Source organism: Kryptolebias marmoratus, linkage group LG11 (assembly GCF_001649575.2).
Source record: "Kryptolebias marmoratus isolate JLee-2015 linkage group LG11, ASM164957v2, whole genome shotgun sequence".
Taxonomy (NCBI): domain Eukaryota; kingdom Metazoa; phylum Chordata; class Actinopteri; order Cyprinodontiformes; family Rivulidae; genus Kryptolebias; species Kryptolebias marmoratus.
This window is the reverse complement of record NC_051440.1, coordinates 15025090-15041251: the sequence shown is the minus strand read 5'-3', so window position 1 is coordinate 15041251 and position 16162 is coordinate 15025090. Positions and strand designations below refer to the sequence as shown.

Below are 16162 nucleotides of genomic sequence, written 5' to 3'. Positions count from 1 at the left end.
ATCTGAGAACCGTTTAGCCTCTCTTGGCTCTGTACTTAATGTTCTACGCGCCACAGCCAAATCTCCCATCAACACACATCTGACAGAGCTTAACCTGGCTTTAAATTACGAACATGTTGTCACCAATAAACCCTCCGGACCTGAGGGAATGAGCAGAAGTTGGCAGAAATGTGTCCTTTTTCTTTATCTAGCCTTTTCAACTTAAAAAAAGGAGAGTGTAAGCTGATCCACTTTTAGGAAGGAGCCTGCCCTGTTGATCTTGGTGGAGTGGCCTATTTCTTCACTACAGTCTTTTCTGCTATAGTCACACCCTTTGCTGGGAAAGTTAACGTTTGTACCTTAACTTTTTCACAACGCACATTTAATGCTCACATTTGTCTTCTAACAATCAGTGTATAGAAACATTGTGTTCTTCTTATTATTCTGTTAGCAGTTTGCTGGAGCTGAGTTTCAAACACTACCACACCAGATTTTAGTCCAATATCTGTAAAAGAGACTGATCTAGAGCCACTTTTATGTTAGACAAGGCTGACTAGCTGGGGCGGCCATCTTGACTGAGGTCGACTCCAAAGGTTAATGAGTTGTAGATGCTCATCCAGTGATTACTTTCTGAGAGTTTCAATTAAATCCTCTCAGTGGTTCACAAGATAATTAGCTTACCGACAGACACAAACACATGGACATTTACATGATTGCCTGCCTTCTATAGTGGGAGATGATAATTAGCATATTTCTATTTTTTGTCTGACATCCTTCTTTGTTTTAGAGTTTTTGAGCACATTACATATTTACGAGGACAACTCTCCGGATCCGTTTTCAAACCATCTTGGATTTCATGTAGACCAGAAAAAAAAAAAAACTCTTAAGGAGGGATTCTTCAGAATTTTATCTGTGTCACATGATATCCTAACAGTTGGTGAAAAGGCACGAGCGGCTTTAATAGATGTGCAGGGGTGAGGCGAAGTGCTCTGCAAGCTGTCTGTGCTTTACTTAACTACCTTAAAGTGATAGTTCAGACGTTTTGAAGTGGGTTTCTGCAGATAGGTTATGAACAATTAATACCCTAACTGTTATAGGTCACTCTTTGAATGACCTCAGCTTGGAGAGTATAATTGAGACCAGATTCACTGGCTAGTCTGAGCAGCGTCAAGACCAAAGGGGATTACTGCCATCTTAAAAAAACTCTAATCTAAAACTTTTCACTGCCTTTAATGAAACCTTTACACCGGGATCAATTTTGTTGTTACTTACATAGAATTCTGTGGGTGTTTACAAACATACATATTAGCAACAGCAGTTAGCTGTAGCCTTCAATTAGAGCCTGAGAATAACTTCGTAATGCAAAAATGTGCCAAGTGTAGTAGTTTAAAGAACTCAAAGTGCCAACACAGAGATGGACCAATGAAGAAACAAGCTTTTGATAAAGAAAAATGGCTGCCAAGGCGGCAACAACAACTGAAAAACATACCAAACCAATGACAAACATGAAGTAACATGTAAAAATCAGATGACGTATATGAGAGACAGAGAGATAAACAGTGAGGGGTGATTACTGAAGGGAAACAGCTGAGTCTCGTTAGCAGAGGTGGGGCAGGTGTGACTGACACTGAGGAGAGCTGAGAAAAACCTCTAAATAACACAAGGAAAAAGTGTGGCGAAATTATAAATTTAGCTGGTATCAATCCATTTGGTTCTGCTCGGAGTCTGACCAGCCATTGGCCTGTCAGCCTGGCTGTAAATAAACTTAATTTCACAAAACTGAGGTCGTTCAAACCGCTATCTACCACAGGTAGGATGTTTACTGTTCATAGCCTTTTTTACTGAACCCTACTTTAAACTAGCTAATCTATTGCTTTGAGGTGAGATTATATTACACCTCAACTTTGTCTTTTTTGTGAGAAAATGCATCAAATGCTGCTGATTCTGATTTGACCTGAAAACAAATGCAGGTAAAACCAGAGTCTGTCCTCTTTGTGTTCATATTGCCTCATTTAAAAGAAGATGGCTAAATACTAAATACTTTATGAAATCTATGTGAAGTCATCATTAGTAACTGTCTGCATACTGGATCGACAGTCCAGTTCAATGCAACAAGTTCATAACTCTCATTACTTTATAAAATACACAGTTTTTAAGCTACACAGGCCGTGTGTTTTTATGAAGGTCTTTGGCTGCTGCCATATACAGGTGAAGAGCTGTTCCAGTCCTGGCTGCTGTAAGTAGGTCAGGCCTGTTGAAACATTCAGTCCCATTTGAAATGTCTCTACTTGTTTGGAAATATATATATATATATATATATATATATATATATATATATATATATATATATATATATATATATATATATATATAAACAATCTCTCTGCATTTGCAGAACAACGATATTGACTACGATGATAAAAGTGGGATAACCTGCATCAACTCAAGGTGTTTGCTCTTATTTACTTCTACAGTTAATAATCCTTAAAAATCTTGTAAGACACAATAAAAGTACAATAAGGATGTAGTTTGATATAGAATAATAATATGCTGCAGCGGCATTACTCTACATATCAAACTCTGCAGTAAACTCAACCCTGATGCCTTTTCTAAATAGGTTAGGGGGCGTATGGTTTCTCTGTATTACCTTCCTGAAACAATCTGACACCAACACAAGAGAAATATTTCATTTGTTTTTCAAAACTCGTTTCCTCTTTTCTTTAACGTCATAATTTTCCCTCCTGAAACCCTCTAAAAATGGTATCAGTGTGTTCCAAGAACGAGCTTGTTGAATAAAGTTTACTTTTCCCCCTTGTTTTTAAATGACTATCGCGTCATTCTTCTCCACGGCAGCCAACTTTTACCTCAAACTTCCAGTGCAGTCATGATGATGATGATGATGCGAGCTGCACATCCTATTAATTTTAAAGATTGGACGATGTGAAGATGTTGCGCGGCTAAATTATTCAGCAGATAAAACTAGTCATGTAAGGAAAAGCCAAGTCAAAGCAACCTTCTAACCCTTCTATGGTTCTAATCAGCAAGAAAAAAGAAATGCCGCGCTAGATGACATTTTTTTGCCCATGTTAATTCATGGACCATTCAATCAGCAGAGGGGCATTGACACATTTACACTCTCTGAAATCGATTAGGCTGGTGTGGCGTCCATGAAAAGCTGTAAACAAAGCGGCGTGGCTGTCCTCTCTTGATGTCCGCAGAAAGAAGCTGCATGCATTCCAGTAGCTTAGAGGCTTAAACAGAAGCTCAGGCTATAGGCCACTGGGCAAAGAGCTGCACGCATCCATCACTGCGCGAGGCCGATAAAGGGCTCAGAACGACCGCTTTTCCTCACGCACCAGTGACGGGAGTTCAGCAAGACTCTAGAGTTTCACGTTTGCGAAGCGCACCGTAACCCTCAACCTATTAGGTGACATGCTGTTGGAGGTTTTTACAAGCCTTAAGCATCTTCTTCGTGTAACTCTAAACTGGAAGATGTTCTCTTTAAAACGTAATCCCCTATCCTTACAAATCACCAAAAGACTCAGCTCTATTGTTCTTTAAAGCACAAATAATCATCCAGTTTGTTCTTTAAGCAAAACAATTAACTTTAAACTAAAATACAAATAAATAAAAAAATCTTTTTTGGCACATAATTAAATGGAAAACTAAAAGTGTATAACAAAGCTTCCATCTTCCTTTTTTTTTTCCTTTTTACGTTAGAAGCAAAGATTAATGTTATCCTGGGGAACTGGCTGTTCCTTCAGGGATGTGTAATCAGGTTCATGTTCAGTCGTCAATCATCTCCCGCGCAGCCTCTCTACACTGACACCCGTCAGAACTGTTTACAACCCTTTTCTCACAGTTTTTATTTACGATGCCCCGAGTTCAGCCATACGCTGAATGAGCTTTACCAGATAACAGAGTAAAGCAAGAGGTTTTTTTTTTTTTCTTTTGCATTTAAATTTAGGCGTTACCAAGTCTTAAAAACTCTTTAATCAGACTCCTGTAACGTCATGCTATATGGAGAGAAATGCTTTAGGAGCTGCAGAGGCATGCATTGACAAAAACACCCTTAAGGAAATTGGAAATTAAGTTAAAAACTTAACATTTCCTTAATTTAAGCTCATAAGATTAGAATATACATGGTGAATAAAGGTTTTAGAACAACTAAATACAAAATAGACTGAGAGGAAGTTATAGACGCTTTGGTCAAACTTTATAAATGACATCATGCAGAATCTCATTTAATATTTTGAGATCTTGGTTGATGTGTTAATGTATTCAGGATGACTCACAGCTGCGAACATACCAAACTTTAGAGAGCCATTTTTGAGTTTACTAGGGTTTATTTGCAGCCATCTTGAACTGGGTTGACTCCGACTGGTTGTAGACGTACATCCATTGATCCCTTTCTGCAAGTCTCATTAAGCTCTTACCGCTGATTCATGACATGTTTTGCTATAGCAACAGACAAACGAGCGCACGAGCGCACGAGCGCACAGACACGAGCAAAACATTGCTCAACTTTTGCTAAAAATCGTAATTGCTGTGCTTAAACTGGTTCATTTCATACTCGTCTTTAACACGTCCTAAAAGTTGACATCAGCCTCAAATCAAGTTTTTCCAATTTTGACCTTTTTGGTTAGCATATTGACCACATTAGAATATCTTTGCAGGGGTTAGTCTGTCCCTATTGTGTGCCGTCTGAAAGTGGGGCAGCTGCCCCCCACATGAAGTGACCTCACTCAGCGAAGATCAATAACAGGCAGCGCATTCCTCCCTCCTCGCCCCCAGCCGTCACCCCAGCCTTGGTATCCCCGCCATCCAAGCCATTTGGTGAATTCTTTAGAATTGTGACATTTGGGGTAAATTCCAATTATTACCATCCAGCGCCCCAGACGACCAAACCTGACCTGTGGGGGCAGCTCATCTGGTAAACCGTAAGGGGGAGATGAGCTCTAGTCTCCCATGAGTTTGAGCCTACACAGCTCGGTATTGGTCTAAATGTGGTTGTTTGTACTCCATAACTTTCCAACATTCTTACACTGTACTAAAGGCAAAATCATGGGCCCCCGATGACCTCTTTCCTGGATGATTTAATGCCTGAGTGAATGTTCTGTTCAACCAGACAAGCATAACAAGGGGATTAGCAAACTATCAGATGACAGGGTTTAGCGCTCTCAGCCTCAGGTACAGTACAGATATTCTACAGCCAATTTGTTAACTAGTCTTGAGATATAGAAAAACTGTAAGAAAATCCAACATTACATTTTGTATTTATCTTGAACTTAAGGACCCCTGAATTTAACGTGGAGTAGAAACCCGCACCGGTGTTTTTTTTTTTAAAGATACAATCAGAAACCGGACATGACCAAAGAGCATGACCGTGTGTGAGTGGGATGATGTCACGGGGAGATGGAGGTGAAATGATGTGTTACTTAAAAGCTGAACCCTTCCCTCACTCGGATATCAGGGCATATAGCATGTCTGTCAGCATCTTCACCTACTTTCACAACCTGTGAGTAACAGCTGCTTAACTCCTGGATGTCGCAATCCAGTAGGATTATGAAATCCAGCTGGTAATAATGAACAACCCTTTTTATATTTTTTATGTTTTTTATTCACGTAAAGCAGGAAAACAAGATCTGTTCACTTGTTGGCGAACGATCGGCGAAAACATTCCCGTCTCGTGTAAACAAAAATCCTCTCTGTTTATTTAAATCACTAAGTTCCACAAAGCCCAGCGGGGTGCTTGGACTGGGAACTGATACCATAAAGCCGGAAAAATCTTCTCATCATTTGCGAACAATGAGATGGAGGGACTGTTTATGGGCTGACCCTGGAGCAGGGACAAAAACAAACAAGCTTGATTAGCTTTTAAAGAAAAGTGGGAAAATAGAAAGACCTTTTTTTTTCCTCTTTCAACAGCGAATTTGGAATCACAATAATGCATAAATAATACAAAATAACAACAATAACATTGTGGGTTTGTATGACCGAGTAGTAGTAGCCACTCAGAAGAAAAATGAGATTATTTTTGTTTCAACATTAAAGTGGCAGTGTCAAAATTAAAGTTGAAATGTTGAGAAAAAAGTCAAAATATTAAGACAATAAGAGTCAAAATCATACAATGAGGGTTGAGTTCTGAATGTTCCTAAAATTCTTGGTGGTCTAGGCTGCAATATCAAATTTACTAAAGAACAACAATGTAAAGTATTTTTTAGAAGCTTCAGATATTTAGAGAAAGTATGAGGTTAACGCTCAGTGAACATGATTGAAAGTCTTATTGTGAAAAAGTTAAAACAATTTGTGTGAGTTCCTTCTGCAGCGGGTGGTAATAAACCACACCTTACACTGGTTCAAATAAATTACTGCATGTTTTATTGCAGTTAATCCAGTAAAAGCTCAACTTTAACCCTCAGATACAGTAATAACAGGAGGAACAAACACAGTCGGGTTAAAGAGCACAATCAGGTACGCTTACTCTGACTTGGCTGACAGACGTCTTTTTAGCACAACAAAACAATCATGATTTTTTTCTTCTGAGCAGCCTCTTCTTCTTCTTCTTCTTCTTCATACTCTGCCATGAGTTTGTACTGGATATTTTAAATGTCATTATTATTGTTGAATATTCCAATAACCAAAATTTTCCTCACTCCTCTCTTTTTCTCTTTGTCATCATGAGTCTCTCCACACTTTTAGCCACTTTCTTTAAAAAGAGTTGTTTTAGTGCAGTATCTATATGGTCACTAACTTTATTATCGGCATGCAGTTTTTGCCTCCAATCAAACAAAAATGATGAGAATAATGACTGTGATTTATCTCCATTAGAGTATTTCCACGCCACTTGAACCTCTCTGTCACTTAGATCCCCTGACCATGACGAGTCATGTTAGAGGGAATGCATCTCTTGTGAGTTTAAACTGCACCTGCATGCTGAACAGCTCCAACCCCTCCAGATGTCTTAGGGTCTCGATAAACCTCAAGCCAGCACATCTATAACAGTGTCCTCGGCTGCCCAGGCTCCGGTGGATTACTGCCAGAAAGAAAGCAGAGCTGCAGAGGGATCCGAGCCCCAGAGCTACTCCGAGTACACAAAAAGTGCTGAAAGAGGCCACAGCGTGGCTTGTGTTCTGTGTCTTAATATATCACATATCTCCAGTCTAATCTGATGAATTATTCAAACGGTGCTATCTACTGTGCCTCTCACCTAAAACATCTGCCCTGCCAGCCTATCTGCTAGGTCTGCCTTCCACTCTGCGCTGCCACAGGAAGCTTTTAGTCTGCTGCTGTCCTGTGGTCTGTCTTCCATTTAACCCCCTTCCTCTATCCCTGTTTGCATCTTTTGGACTTCGTTCAGGCATAAAGCATCAAGGAAAAGAGATCATGTTACTGTGTCAACAAACAGGATCAGTCTGTATAAAGCTTTAGAAGGTAGATTTGCTACTTTTCAAACATCTGGGTTGCGAAAAGTAAGAGAAGCACGCAAAAAAGTACCTCGCATGACCTTCCATGTATAAAGAAACCAACCTAGTGTCACAAACACATGACAGGCTGGTAAATTCTCAGTAAAACAAGCCTTTTTTTGCACTCATATGGACAATAAAGTGATTTTGTAATGACAAAATTTCAACATAGATAAAATGACCAAAAAGTGCTTGAACGTGAAATACCACAGCTGCACAGCATCCTCATCAGATCCTCTGCTTTAGTCAACAAAGGTTTTCAAAAAGATATTGGCTTAGATTCAGAATAAACACTCACAGCCAGTTCCAGTATGCCATGAATGTGACAAGAAATTAAAATACAGTTTTCTTGGTTGTTTTTTTGTAATGTGTTACATGAAAATAAATGTGCTGTTTTCGTTATGAAAACTAAAGCTTAAAGTTCCGCCAAAGTTGGCTTGTAAAACGCTCAAAACAACAGCAAATCAAACGTAGCAACAAATCTTAAAGAGCCTTTGCTGTGACAGAGTGAACGCGTGGTGAAACTTGTTGCTTTATACTCTTATCTGCCGACACATACCATATGTTGTTTTTCGCCTTATTGTGATTAAGCGGCACGGTCCGGTTGCACAGCGAGAGTCACAATTCCAACAACCACTTAAAACTTTCAGTCGCACTGTTGTTGCAGTTTAAACTCTTTTTAATGACATGGCAAATTTTTCTGGAGGGGTAAAATCCCCCTCCCCGATCTGTAGCTACCAGCTGTTAGTCAGCTGTATATGATGGCTGAAGGAGGGGAAACTCTTGAAACTTTTTCAGCATAAAAAATCTGTCATATACATAAACTTAGTCCGCTGTTTGGAAATTTTGATGCCATTAAAATACACAAATGTCTCCCAGAAGCATGTCACCCATGCTTCTTTCGAGGGATGGGTGTCTTAAAACACATGTCTGCCACATGCTACTGTATATTGGTGGGGTATACAAACCTACTGCTGCCAAGGCTAATAATAACCCAACTGGTGTGAGGCGGTATCTCACTGGGCTGCAAGTAGTTGGCAGAATGTAGTGCTTTAGCTGGATTTTGACGCACAGAGCTCTCCTCTGACAGAAAACATCCGAGGCCAATGTCCAGGTCTAGAAAACACGTCGATGATAAATAATAATTAATGGAAAACTGGTCAAACTCTCGCTCTCTTCATTTCTAAAGTGTATTCCAGGTGGTCAAACCACAGATGCGCGACCAGCTGCGGAGGTGAGCACGATGCGGGTGAAGGCGGGCAGCAAAATAACGTGCACGGCCATGAATACAGCTTTGCAAGCCGTGCACACATCAGCGGTCTGTCATAATTAAAAAACCGATGCCCAAAACGTGGGCGAGCAGCTCAATGGTCATTTGGTTGCAAACACTCAGAGTTCAGTGAGACTGCAACTGAAACAACTGAAAGCTGACATATTTTCTTGGAATTTTCCCACAGTTTTATGGGTTTGTTTTCCCCCCTTAACTAGTCCTCCAACAATCGCAGCTCAGTGAGATACAACCTGAACTGATGACAGCTTGTCTGACTTCTAATGTTACTGTACAACGAGCGGAACGACGAAAAAGTACTTATTATGAACAAGCACTTTTACTTCAGTACTATAATTACATTTACTGTAGCTGGTATTAAAACTCTGTTTTGTTTAGATCCATTGTGTGCATCTGTTAAAGAAAATTACATCTTGTAAAACAACCTCTGGGCTCTCTGGTGTTTTAGCTGACAGATTCACGCTTCAAATTCTATTAACAAACATTATAAATATAAATAGTCGTAGACTTTTTTTATTTAAATGTAATCAATTAGAAAATGTGGTACATTATTAATTTATTTCCTACTAACATGTCAGTGAAACAGTGATAATGCATGTGGTTATAGTTTCATTTAGCCTCAATCACCAACATGCCAGGTAAAAATTAAGTGATTTCCATTCTTTCTTCCTCGTGTCCTGTCTTGTTTTGTGCTCAGAGCAGATGCTCCCTCTGCCTCCCCTCCTTCCCCCCTGTGAGAGCACATCTCCTGCTGTGAAGTACATGTGAGAACAGCAACTGCAAAAAAAAAAAAAAAGTTAGAACCGCACTGCCAGCTAAGTCTCGGGAACTTCATCTCCTTTCCTCTGTATGACTAGAAAACATTTCCTAACCTTAAAAAAAAAAAAAAATCCCCATTCAAGTGAAGAGTGTTTATGGGAGAAAGAAAAAAAAAGTAAATAACAAGCTCTTCTTGCTCTATTTACGGATTTAGGCAAAGCATGAAATGACTGAATAAGTACCAGCATCACACATCCTCCCTGTCATTCTCCGTTGCACATTTTCTCCTTCGTATGTTTCAGCGATAACTCACACGGCTCTATTTGTGCCCACAAGTAGAAGGAGGCAACTTTGTCAGCCAGCTAAAAAGTGTCTAAATCATTCACAAGACTGGCAAATCTTCTTGCATATTTCTTTCTACTGAAAAACGCCCTGGTGTTTCAACATTACAAGGCATAAAAGCTTGTTTAAAATTAGGCAATTAGACGTCTGTGATCAGAGAGCCGCGGCAGGAATGTCTTCAAGGGTCAGTAGCACCATTAGCGGAGTAAAGGGCACAACATGGAATGCTTAAAGATATCAAATCACAGCGGTGGGGGGAGGGATGGGCTGCTAAACTGGGATCTATCGGAGGTTCATTCAGTGATCACAGCTACTCATGTGAGAAAGGACACGTAAATATACAACCACTAGCAACAAAAACCTGATTTGCTGCATGTGATCCCGTAGCTTCAGGATCGGGAGAAGCAAAGTCCACAAAGTTGGGAGGATTTCCTTATCAAACAGATGACAGCAAACAAGAGGAACAGTGTGAGTTGAGTGATGATGGGTGAAAAGACAAATTTCTAATTCTCCTGCAGGCACATAAACACTGAAATGTGTGCAAATAAACTCTGAACGGTTTTGTATAGATGCGTCAGCCCTGCGTGTCACTGAAACGTCCCAAAGTGCTCCTTGTGACGCATTCGGTGCGTGTTTCACTCGGGTCAAAAGCCAGTTTTCAAACACTCGAACGAACACAGCGATCTGGCCAAGTGCCACGTCCACGGTCATTTCCCACATCATGGCGCTGCACTAGACTGGGAATAAACAGAGGAGCCCGCTGGGCTCCCAGAATGAATGTTTGCAGAGTTCCCATCAGTGAATACGCAGTAATGGGACTCCCTGAAGGCCCATGTTTAACCTTTAGGCTACAAGTGGCCACGGCCACTCCACTACCAAAGCTGTTTACCCCTTTTCTCCCTCCTCTTCATCAACGCAAACAGAGAGGAAGTCTTATAAAAAAAAATACCAGCGTCTGAAAAGCACAAGATTATTATCAAGATCAGAATCACTTTATTTTGCCAAGTATGTTTGACATATGAGGAATTTGTCTCGGTGCGTGCACAAGATGAAGCAGTGTAGACTGTTTACGTTTCAGTGAGGAGCAAATAGCAAGAAAGTCAAACAGAAACAGAAAATGTTGGATACAAACTGAGTGCGTGACCGTTTGTTTCTCTACAGGAACAAATATAAACGATAGTTTTTCAGTTTGTTACAGAGTTACATGATTTTTGCTCAGCAAGTCTATTGAGTAAAAGTTTTCAGTGCTGCTGTAAATGGTTGGACTGTGATCCATAAGTCCTACATTCACCATTAAATACACTTTCATGTTTATATAATCTGCTGGTTTTAGTCTTTTTTTAAGAGTTGTGTTTCAATAGATGTCCCCACATGAAAAATATGACCAAAAACAAACAAGCAGAGACTGTCATGACTTTAGGATTTTTGTGTTTGTTTTGTGATATGAATTTCTGTGTTATAATACTAGCCATGTTTTTCCATGTTTTCTTTTGCTCAGCTTGTTTCTGTTACTGTGTTATTAACCCTTTCAGTCATCCTGCAGTTTATCTTTCACATCTGTGCTTCATCTGCCCATCAGCTTCAGCTGCACTCACTCGATAATCACTTCTCCCAGCCTACATTTACTTTTGGTTTGCCTCCTGTTGTTTATGTTTTAGGTTTTTTTTATATATAGTTCATTTTGTTTTCCTGTCAAACTTGTTTCAATTCATTTTTCTGCCTCTGCGTTTTGGGTCCTTATAATAAAGAGCAACACCTTCTCTGGCTAAGATTTTCTTTGAATATACCTGGTTCTGGTTGTGATTAAGTGTTAACAGTATGTAAAATATTCTACAGGAACAAAGTATGTTACATACAGCCCTGTTTACAGCATTTAACAGTAATTTATTACAAAGAGTAACTATACTCTTTTGTTGAGCAAAGAAACAATTATCAGGCCGCTTTGATTGTAATAATATTAGGTTCCTGCAGTAAGAATATAATCTGTGTTTTAGGGTGATGTGCAATATTTTGGCAGAAGATGCCATGCCAAGATTAGATTGTCAGACAGATTTTTATTGTTGTAATGCAAGACTTACATGTTAGGACCAAATGACAGTACTGTGGAAAAGAAAATGGAGTTCTCCCTCATTTATTTACATTTTTGGTCTTCATCAATGTTTCTTGATTTCTCTCAGTATCCCTCCTCTCTAGGGATGACTGACTAAATGGGAAATGAGTGAAAAAGCTGCCAAAGTCAAAAGAAAAACTTTGAAAAACCTTCAAAAAGCCTAAAGAATTATTTATTAAAACTACTTAAAATGATTAAAAGAAAGTGTTTTGAAAGCAAAATTAAAAAAGGTGTGATTTAAACATATACAGTGCTGTATGCCAACAAAACTAGAAATAGTGGGTTAATGGAGATTAATAAGATGAACTGTTTATGTAAATTTCTTTCAGTAAATTCTTTCTGTATCAAAAAAATGACAGTCCACAAATGAGTCCTGTAAGGTTAAAGGCTTACCATAGTCAGTAACCATCACCATATCAAAATTTATATTTTCGTGAAATCGTTTTTTCTTCTTCAGCTATTGAAAAAACAGGCACAACGTTTTCCCAACGAGCCGGAGCTCCTCTGACAGCATCACACAGCCAGTTCATTGTCAAGGCCGCCGGTATCCAGAATGCAACTGCCAGCTGTTTTCTTTGTGGATCAAACCAAAAGAAAACAGCAGAGCCAAGGTCAGCGCAGACGAGCGTTTCTCCTACAGCAGACAGATAAATCTCCATATACAAGGCCGTAAAAGACAGAAAGAAAAAAAAAAAACAACAACTCTGTGTCACAAATGTGATAGAGCAGTTGATTAAATTCCACCCTCTTGTGGAATAATCAGCCGTTCTGAAAAATTTATGAAAGCTCCTATTTATTCTGGTTCTGCCGGGTGTCTGTTGATCACTTGAGAATGTGCGCCTGTGTGGAAAGCTCGGTTTTGGGACGGACATGTCTAACGATCAGCTTCCCTTTTAGACAAAAACAGATACGTTTTTGAGAGGCAAGCCTGAGTTGGACAACGGAGACAGAATTCCCTCTTGGGAAACTAAGAGTACAGCTGTTAGTTCCAAAGAAAGACTGTTTTGGTTATTGTTAATACACTTGGCTTTCTGACCTTTGCTGCTCAGGGTTTGACACTGAGAATGTGTTTATATCATTTTTCTAAAAAAAAAAATACTCACATAAAATCTGAGTTTCCCCCTCAGTGTCTTCAAATATGCAACTTTTGCAAAAATAATATGGAAGTTTGAAACACGATAGAAGGAAAATATGCAACAGCAATATTATTGCTGAAAATTGCAATGCAACCAGCCCACATTTTCCTCACTGCTTTTTTTTTTTTTTTTTATTCTGTCATCACAGCGCTCACAACTTTAGCAATTTGGCCACTTTGATCTAAATTGGCTGTGGGCCTTTGGGGCCCTTGGGGTCCAAATAAACGTAGCACAAAAAGTAAGGAAACTTGTGTTTGGTTGATTATTTCTTTGCTGTAACAATACTTATTGGCAAAAAAATCTTATATTATGGAAAAGCCTCTTTATTTTGCCTTAAAATGGTGCCACATTTGTAAGATAAATGCATTTGTGGATTGAGCAGGTGGGTTGAATATGTGGGTTGTGTCCATTAAAATCTTATCAGATCTTCTCTGCCAATCCCAAACAGCCTCTTGTTTGGTGTTTATTGGATTAGATGCTTGAAGTCTTTGAAGTCATATAGGAAATTTAGTAATTTATTCATTTAATAAAAGGGTCTCAGTAGCATGTGGAAGAACCATGCACAGCCGGGATTGTGTAGCATTTGTTGTCTATCAGCCAATGGGGTTGTGCTAGTCACTCACAGCACACCCGAGCTGATCCAACAGGTGTTCAGTGGGGTTGAGTTCAGGATTGCAGGTAGACATTTCCATCTTCTCCACTCCCAAATTCTGGAGTTACTCTCTGACAAACCCTTACTTTGTGGGGGGAAGCCTTGTCCTCTTAGAGGATAGAGTTCAGCCCTAAATCGTGGAGATATGGGGTTTCCACTGGTTGCAGAATCTCCTCTCATGGAATTCCCACCTCACAGCCTGTCTTTGACATCCCCATTATATGAAACCTGGCCTTTAATTTAGAAATGACACGAGGGTTAACTCCAAATAATGCTCCAACTTGGTATAGTAGAACCACAGCTTGAACTTGCCTCATGGCACTGGCCCTATCCAGATCAGTCAAATGTTGCTGTCTTGCAGCAGATCAGTGTAGCAGGGCTCATGCTCGTAGGTGCTGACAGTCAGGTGCCAATCAGGAACCGGATCATGAGCACCCGAGGAACCAGAAGCTCAAAAACAAGAGGCTTTAGCAGAATAAGCTCTTTGGCATTGGCAGAGAAGACTTGGCAAGTTTTTCTTGGGTGCAACCCACATATTCAACTCTGCTGCTCAACCCACAAATATATTTTTCTAATAAATGTGGCACCATTTAAGGGGAAATAAAAGAGCTTTCCAACGGTGTAAGATTTATTGCCAAGAAGCTTTGTTATAGAAAATAAATAATCGACCAAACTCAAATTTCCTTACTTTTTGTGCTGTGTTTATAATATTGTCTTGCAGTTTGCACAATTTGATTACATATCTCTAAGATAAATAAAAGTATCCTGAATAATCCTTAAATTTTAAACTAAAAACAAACGCAGTATTTTGCTCTGTCTAACACAGAGCAACAGATAAATATTAATATTACAATGTTACACTTGCAAAACAAGCAAAAACATGAAAAAAAATTCCTCCCTTGACCTCACTGACTTGACAAATGTTTCCATTTATGGTCTCTATCCATTAGCTTTCACCCACACTTCTGGCAGCTTTAGCATCAGTGTTGATTGTGTGGCCAGCAGTGTGTGTGGGTGACAGATTAGAGTTTCACACAAAAACACCTGAGGCTTCGCTGTTGTTCCAGCATCACTTCATAAAGCAGCATCCAGTTTCAGGAAACAAAACAAAATTTAAAAAATACTGTTTTCTTTTAGTGCCTGGCTATCAAGCCACCATAAGCAGAGCCTGTTGAACAGTTACAGTTTTCAGTCCATCAGATTTTCCACACTAGTCTGGGTTTTTGCAGAGTTTCCTTGTGTGGTGCACTTGCTGCCACGTTCACTGACTCCTGCCTGTGGAATCGAGCCCTGCTTGCACAATCACCCCTTTAGTTTAAAGGGTCACACACACACACAAGGCAGTGAGGCTTTAAGAAACTCTGCAAAATAGCTGTGATTCTAAAAAAAATAAGCCACTGACCAATATTACCTGATGCAAGGGTATCTCCTCCACACACACACACACACACAGTCACCCTGAAATGTACACACACACACAGATGCTTTGCACTCAGACTCTGAGTCTTTAATGACCCCTCTTGCCCTGCTATCGCCTTACGATAAAGACCTCCTGGATAGGGCTTAGGGCTGTCTTGTGTCAACTCACACCCACTTTTCCCCTTTAAAGAAGAGAAACCAAAAGAAGCAGACACACGGGCTTGCTCATAAAAACTTGATAATGCTCTAATAAAAACATGACAGGCTATCCCGGCATCATAAGTAACCAGAACTGCTAAGTACCCCCCTAACACCAACGCCAATGATTCATGCAGCTACGGCACTACACAGTTAATGAACAGAAGGGCTGTAACTGTATTACTTACGCTCAGTGTCAGCCAGGCGTGAAACCAAATCTCACTTCAGATCTACAGCCGGCTTCCCTTTAAGGTGGCACAAAAACAAAACACAGTCCGTCCTCTGAGAAGAGTCAAAGAAAAAAAGAAAAAAAAAAAGTCCAGAGAACCAGCAGATCTACAGCTCTGACTGCTGGAGGACAGCTCTGCAGGTCCACACACACACACACACACACTCTCTCCCTCTGACAGTGTGTGATACTACAGCTGCATGTAGCCACTCAGACAGGAGCTCCTCCCATTGTAGAGGGAGGGAGAGATGAGGCAGAAGAGTGAGTAAAAGAACGTCCGATTTCTACTCCCTCATATGTCTTGCCTGTGCATTGTGCAAAAATCTTGAATCATCCCTCTTTTTTTATATTTTGCCACCAAGCAGCTGGATGTTCTTGTAATGTTTGTTCAGGCTTTTTGAAGGACTCTGTAAGTTGTTTTTGGACTTTGACTGTGGAGGTTGTATATGGCAGTAATGCCAGGACGTTCTAGGCTAATATTTTTTGAAGCAGCTCTGACAACCCTATTTATTATGGTCTGCCAAAGGTGAAACGGGGATCTGTGTGTGTGTTCGTTTGTTTGTGGCGTGAGTCAAATATATTGT

The 16162-nt window shown here is 39.9% G+C and overlaps 1 protein-coding gene across 1 annotated transcript in view; it reads right to left on the bottom strand.

Annotated features, from left to right (window-relative positions):
• The window catches only part of sema4ba (sema domain, immunoglobulin domain (Ig), transmembrane domain (TM) and short cytoplasmic domain, (semaphorin) 4Ba), a 44263-nt gene extending 28498 nt beyond the window's left edge, over positions 1-15765 (bottom strand). The window contains exon 1 of the mRNA XM_017406199.3: positions 15538-15765. The gene's annotated coding sequence lies outside the window, so the exon portion shown is untranslated. The remainder of the gene's footprint in view (positions 1-15537) is intronic.
• Positions 15766-16162: the final 397 nt, after the last annotated feature.